Genomic DNA, 7,500 nt, shown 5'->3' on the forward strand with positions numbered 1-7,500 from the left:
AAGCCCCAACCACGTCGCCTCGTCCTCCATCCATCCCGATCAGGGTCACGGGCAGAACACAAGGGGCGGCTTCCCTCACTGGGGGCCCCGAACTTAGAAAACTCTCATCTCTGCAAAAAGACAAGCAGTGCTGGCTGGGGCTGGCACATTCTCTTCTTCTCATGGGACTGATGTTGATCTCCATAGCTCAGAAAACACGTGCGAACACTCAGAAGATACCCAAGCACTGTGTCCTTCCTTTACCTGGCTCCCTGTCGCTCACTCTCCGCCTCTGTCTCTGTCTCTGCCACTCGCTGTCTCTTTCTTTCTCCCGGTCTCTCTCTCTCTCTCTCTCTCTCTCTCTCTCTCTCTCTCTCTCTCTCTCTCTCTCGCTCTCGCTCTCGCTCTCGCTCTCGCTCTCGCTCTCTTGCTCTCTCTCTCTCTCTCTCTCTCTCTCTCTCTCTCTCTCTCGCGCTCTCTCTCTCTCTCTCTCTCTCTCGCGCTCGCTCTCGCTCTCGCGCTCGCTCTCTCGCGCTCGCGCTCGCTCTCGCGCTCTCCCCCACCCCTGCTCTTCCTCCCCCACTTTATCCCTTTCTTCCCGCCTCCTCTCTTTCTTTCTCTCTGTCTCCCTCTCTGTCTCTCTGTCTCTCTTCTCTCTCTGTCTCTGTCTCTCTGTCTCTGTCTCTCTCCACCCCCCCCGTCTCTCCCTCCCTGTCCCTCCCTGTCTCTCCCTCCCTGTCTCTCCCTCCCTGTCTCTCCCTCCCTCCCTCCCTCCCTCTCTCTTTTTCCTCTCTCTCCCTCTCCTGGCCTCTCCTCCACTTTCTCCCTTCCTCGTTTTCTGTCTCCCTCTCCCTCACCCATCCCCACTCCCCCCCATCCCCGGTCATGGGGCATCCTCATTTTCCATGAGAACTCATGGATTTGGAAGGGATGTTGGACTGATGTTCGCGTGCTACCGGATCCCACTCCCACAGGGATAGCTGCTGCACTGCCTTTGGCAGGCCATGGTGGGTGGGGGTGGTGTCTCTTCTTCTGTATCGGTAGAAATGATTTGAAGAGGAGGCAGGATGGGCATAGGTCCACTGCCTCACACCAAGGCCCTTTGGGAGCATTTCAGTGAATCGGGACAGAACATGTTTCTCCGTGCGGGGAGGGAACCGGAATAGGGCACCCCGAAATGGACCGCTTTGGCACACAGATGAGTTCGAATTGAAGGCGCTTCAGAAACGACGGGTGGGCGACGAGGACGCTCTGCCGCTCTGCCTCTCCCTCTTCTTCCTGACCTGAAAGGAGGACCAAGATCTTCCTCGAGAAGAAGCTCAAGCTCAGAGCCCGCCCTTTCGAGTGACTCCTGGCTTGGGCTTCTCCTGCGTGGGGGTCACGGTGCACGCGTTCCTCAGCCGTGGGTCGCTCTCTTCTCGAGCTGTCTTTTGGGGACAGGGGCCTCTCAGGCAAGAACTCAGAAGGATCGTCGAGGGAACGTCGTTTTTCCTCTCCCACGACTGATGAATGCAGACAGACACACAGGAATCTCGCCCCCCGCTTCCACCCCCGCCCCCCACCCCCCACCCCAAGTGAGAGGAGTCGCCGGACATCCTTGGGGTCACACACAGCCAGCCTCCGTGGCTCTTCTATGTTGCCAGGCTCCCTGGCCTTCACTGCCCCCGCACACCCCCCGTGAAGTTGCATCATCGTTCATAGTGTAAATGCTGTGAGAAGATAAGCTTTTCAAAATAAAATTCTCCCTGTCTTTCCTTCCCAAGAACACCATGAACACCTACTGTCATGTGCAGTGCTTATGGACCCACCTGGAGCAGAGGACCCTCTCCGACAGACACCCTCCCCACCCCACCCCACCCCACCCCACCCCACCCCCAGGAACTCACTTGCTCCGAGTCATCGAGGAGAGGGTGTCTGGTTCCGTGTCTTAAATGGGTGGGCCAATGACACGTCATCTCCTAGTAAGCCATCGGGTTCACCGGTTCGGGTTCGGGTTCGGTGGCATGAAGTACATTTACGTCCTCCTTGAGTTTGACTTTGAAAGTCTTGGGGCCCTGAGTAGGCCGCCCCCAAACGTGCCTCCGTGGCATAGAGAAGTTTTGGAATTAGACTGACAACACCACGAGAGGGACGCTCTGACTCTCTTTTACTTCTCCCCTCTGAAATCAGGAAGAAAATCTCTCACGTGAAAGGGGAGGGGGGCGGGAGGTGTAGACACCATGACGAACTGAACCGCCCTCATGTCTCATGAAATGTTCACGAATCATCTAAGTAGGACTGCTCCTAACGAATAGAGGGCATAGATGTTAACGAGATAAGAATGTTTAAGGGGAACTCTCCCCCCAATGATTGTTTTCCATAGGCCGACTTCAAGACTTTCCAACATCTCTGGTCATCTCTAGGCTTAGAGGTTGGCTAAGTGCCATTGGCAGGGTGAAATCTCAGCGAGTGTCTACATCACCTCCACATAAGATAAAATACTGAAATGTTCATGGCTCCACAAGTCTAAGGGTCTCCCTGCTTTGGACCTCTTACGGAGGAGAGACTGAGCATGTTTGGTTCCATGCCTAGATAGATCTTGTGCTTTAGGGAAAGAGTGTACTCGGTAGGAGCCTAGACTTCTACAAAGTATTCCATATTCACACTGTTCACTGTGGTTGGCTTCCTTACTTTCACTGACTGACTGAAGAAAAAAAAAAAAAAAAAACAGACAGTGTCCAAGGACGAGGCATTCCAAAGAAGGAACGGAACGTGTGTGGTCCAAGCTACCTGATGTCGCCATCCTCATGGTAGGAAGAGGACTTTTTTGGGGGAGTGGGGAGGCAAAGTAGAAGATATGCAGATAATGTTTGGGGGAAGGAGAAAGAGATTTTAGTCCTAAAGGTGGTCACTTCTCAATGGAAAAGAAAGAAAACGAGGGACAGGCTAAAAATGGGCACAGACGATTGGAAAAGGTGTGTGAAGAAAATGGTCTTTGGAAAGGAATCGGATCCGTGGTCAGGACTGACTGGATAAGATGAGGATGGATTCAAAGACAGAAATGAGTTTTCGTATCAACGTGAAACAAGTGCAAAAATAGAATTTAGTTGTCTCTCTATGTTAAAAGGACAAGGTTTGGGTTTGGGTTTAGGGTTTGGGTTTTTCTTTCATCAGTCTGCTCTGTCCATCATGAGAGATTAGATTAGATTAGGAAAGGTTTCTTCCTTTATCTTTAAGGAGAGAAGGAAGGAAAGAAAGAAAGAGAGAGAGAGAGAGAGAGAGAGAGAGAGAGAAGGAAGGAAGGAAGGAAGGAAGGAAGGAAGGAAGAAAGGAAGGAAGGAAGGAAGGAAGGAAGGAAGGAAGGAAGGAAGGAAGGAAGGAAGGAAGGAAGGAAGGAAAAGGAAGCAAGAAAGAAAAGCTTATGCCTTGTCAAAAGTCATCACTTATTTTCTAGGTTGCCGTTATCAGGTCTCGGAGGACTCACATCAGCTTAGTCCTCTCGAGATTCAAAGAACCAGGTGTGGCTCGGAACTGAAGAAGAAGCTTCTCTCTCTGCCTAGCAAGTCTCTCCTTGGGATGTCGGTGACCTGGCTAGCGAAGCACTGTTTCACAGTGACCTATATCCGATTAAGTGCTTTACAACCTTTTGGATATTTTGGACACACTTGCCCCCCGGTTGAAGGACAGGTGAAGTCCTTTGGACTTAGAACGCACTTTGAGTTAGGATGCAGGAGGAGAGGGCCCTCGAAATAGCCCAAAAATGTGTTCTCTCTCCTGAGAAACGAGAGAGATGAAACTGAGTACGTTTCTTGGAGAGCTTCGATGACACGGGAAGCGTCGTCAAAGAGGAAGGAACAACGTGAAGTCTACTTTGGCTTGTGTCTGTACACCGATGTGTTCTAACTGTTCCAGACATGATGGGATGTTTCTTCCTGGAAGTCTTCTCTGCCCTGGCATAAAGGGTTGTCTGTCGTCGTCAAAATGGAGGCTCACACGAAAGGGACGGAACCCAGTATCAGGGAGGTGTTCTAACCGACGTTCACGCCAAGGCAGCAACAACAGCCTGTTGAAAGGTGGTGGGGGTGGCGGGGCACACGTGGATCGAGTCCATTCTGTCCTGTCAACAGCCGGTCGGGGCTATGGCAGACGGGAGACGGCGGCCCGGCCGGTTGGTTACTCCCTGGCCAACCTCCCCCCTCCCCCACCCCCACACTCCACCTTGCATTCCTTCACCCACCCATGGTGCCTTGAAGATGACCCCAATTGTACATAGACATTGGCGGGAAGATTTCTACAGTCTACCGGCAACGTCTGACCTGTCATGCTTGTAACCCTGGGGGGGGGGGGGGTGGGGGGTGGGAACTATTTTTCTCTCTGGAAAGAAAACCTCCTCTCTCTGGACCCTCTGAACCCCAGCCACTGGACTTCATTCCACTGCCACTTAGTAGGGGTCATCCAAACATTCTTGTGGCCGTAGGTATGTCTTCCGTGTGGGTTGAAGTCTTCCCTCACTCACTGCAAGCCTGATGTCCTCACCGTGGCACAGAGACTGTTAAAAAAACAAAATGTGTTTGCCACTTGGGGTCTACCTTCCACAGCCTCCCCTGTGATCAGATCACGGCACCCGCTTCGCTGGGCAAATCCTACAATCCTTCACAGAAGCTCTTGCAAACTTTTTGGAACCGTCACTCGTCCAGTCACGCTCGATCATCAGGCAAGGTCGGCAGAACCGATGGAAAGACTGGACTCCAAGTAGAACAAGGATGACTTACACGGGATTGAATGAACTGATGAACAGGATGATAATGTGTATGACTACTTGTGTAAAGTAGGACGGATTGGGGAAGCGGGGGATAACTTAGGGGGTTGGGATGACCATGTACACATGACTGTACATAAAATCGGTAATCAACAAGCAAGCGCCTCCTACTATATAGCACAGGAAACTCTACTCAATACTTTGTAATAAACCTATGAGAGAAAAGAATGTGAAAAAAAAAAAAACCCTACGTAAAATACCTTTATATATATATATATATATATATATATATATATATATATATATATATATACATATATACATATACACACACACACGTATGTAGGTATATGTATATACATGTATGTATGTATATATATGTATATGTATATATGGAGGGGGGGAGAGAGAGAGAGAGAGAGAGACAGAGAGAGACAGAGACAGAGGCAGAGACACTGAGACAGAGAGAGACAGAGAGAAAGAAGAGACAGAGAGACAGAGGGATTAGGACTGATTCTTAAATCTTTTGTTTTCCAGGTACAAGGAAAAACAAAAACAAACCAACAAAACCCAATTTTCTTTTTTCTTTTTTCTTTTTTTTTATTTTTAAAGATGGACCTCCATTTGGTAACTTATACCTCTGTCAGCAGGATGGAATCACTGATCTTTTTCTCCCTACCTTCCTTAATTCAGAAACTCTCAGTGAGGCTTCTTATTTCCTTGGCAACCGAGTTATTTGCATACGTTACTTGGAGGCCAAAATTATGTTTCCATAAAACGGGGATACTCACTTGTGGATATGAAGTTCTGGAGCTACTCGTTTCCCTTAGGGTGTTGTTCTTAACCTGAAAACTGGACTGCATCCCGAAGTTTTTTGAGTTCCCTCCAATATCTGGCTACGACTCTCCCCATGAACGTTTGCCATTTTCTCCCACCCTTTTGACTTGGCCTCACTGAGAACTAAAATGGCCCTTTGCCTGAAGCTCTGCAAACGGAAGCTAGAGAACTTGACGAAACGGCCACAACGGCTCCTATGGAAACAATCCTCGTGCCTGTTTCTTTGAGAGCCACTCCGAAATTTGAACCAAACACCCGACGACATCATCAGAGGTGTTGCAGACTTCTAAAGTTGCTTCGACCCTGACATCTAGAAATCTCCTTCACTCACTCACTCACTCACTCACTCACTCACACACACACACACACACACACACATCCCTACACACACGAGTCACCAGCTCAGCTTTAATATGTTCCAAGGAACTTTCAGAGGAGGGAACTCTTGGGCTCCAGAGTAGGCCGCCCCAAAATCTGCCTCCATGCTCTATTGATTATTTTGAATTCAAGTGACTTAAGAACCGGCCAGCACAAGAGGGACACACTGGCCCGCCTTTCTGTCCTCCTGCGGAGGAAGATCTCAAGTGAAGACATCTGCTTCCATGCATGTCCATGATTCTCAAATGGTGTAGTGGGGTTTCCTGGGTTAGGAAAAGGAGGGGACATCTTTTGCCTGGAAAAAAAGGCCTGTTTCTCACACAACCTCCTCCCATCCCTTACCTCTCTCCCTCCTTCCCTCCCTGCAGTTTGGAGGGGACAGCCTAAGGGTGGGGAAATTGGGGAAAGAAAAAAGACAAAGCCATTCATTAAAGAGAAGCTCGAGGCAAAGTCAAAGGCTCCGACTTGACCGGAGAGCTTTCTGCATTTGAATGGAGCGATTGAACGAGGCCCTGCCGAATGAATCGTCCGGACCTCCCCTCCCCTCCCCCGCTCCTGGCAAAGGTCAGTCCAGGGGACTTAGGAAGGAGCTCTGGAGAAGGAACGGGGGTGGGGGTGGGGGTGGGGGCGGGACCAACAGACAATAGCCGCTGCCTGCCTGCCTGCCTGCCTGCCTGCCGGGCTGAGGCCTGAGGCCTGAGGCCTGAGGCCTGAGGGTCACCACGCTGGCTCTTGCAACACAATCCCTTCCAGGAAACTGCTGTGATGACTGTTTGGCAGTGAAGGATCAACTCTGAACTCTCTTGGCCTATTTCTGCAAAAGGCCCGAGCCTCAGCTACGACAGATTCTCTGGGTTTCTTGGCACAGGGACTGACCCGCACCCTCCCGTCCTGTCAGATCCTCCTTTGTACACACGCCTCCACTCACTGGAAGGGTTCTTTGGCCTCGTCCAGAAAACGAACATACAAAAAGAAACCCACAAACAAGACTGAAATGATGTGTTGGTAGTTATGGGAAAGAAACCTGCTCCTCTCACACACCTGAGGGCAGGAAGCGAAGGCAGGTTCTCGGCCGGAGGGGGACGGGGTGAACCGAGGTCGGTCAGCGCCCCCCTCCCCCCGCTTCTCTCCCGGGTGACGTGGGCCCCCCTTCCCCGCCTCTCTCTGCGCCCCCCATCCCCACCCCGCCCTGGTTCTGATATTTCACTCGGGAAACTTCTCTAGGCCGGCCGAGATGCCAGCTTGCTGTCCTGCCGTTTCATGTCCATCTCTATCAGCCATGTCCAAAAGGCACGGGAAATCATGGACAGCAGATAGCGCACCCAGAGTTGTGTGTGTGTGTGTGTGTGTGTGTGTGTGTGTGTGTGTGTGTGTGTGTGTGTGTGTGTGTGTGTGTTTTGCTGGGGTTTCTGTCTGCGTGTGTGTTTGCTTTTGGTTTGGCTTTTTTTTTTTTTTTTCTTCGATAAACTCGCCCCATTTGGGAGTCGGGTGGAACACGGCGGGTGTCTCCTGGCCTGCCGCCCTAACAAACCCCAAAGAGACTCATTTTGGGGTCTCGGCCAGCCAGG

Source organism: Pseudorca crassidens, unplaced genomic scaffold (assembly GCF_039906515.1).
Source record: "Pseudorca crassidens isolate mPseCra1 unplaced genomic scaffold, mPseCra1.hap1 Scaffold_72, whole genome shotgun sequence".
NCBI classification, from domain to species: Eukaryota; Metazoa; Chordata; class Mammalia; order Artiodactyla; family Delphinidae; genus Pseudorca; species Pseudorca crassidens.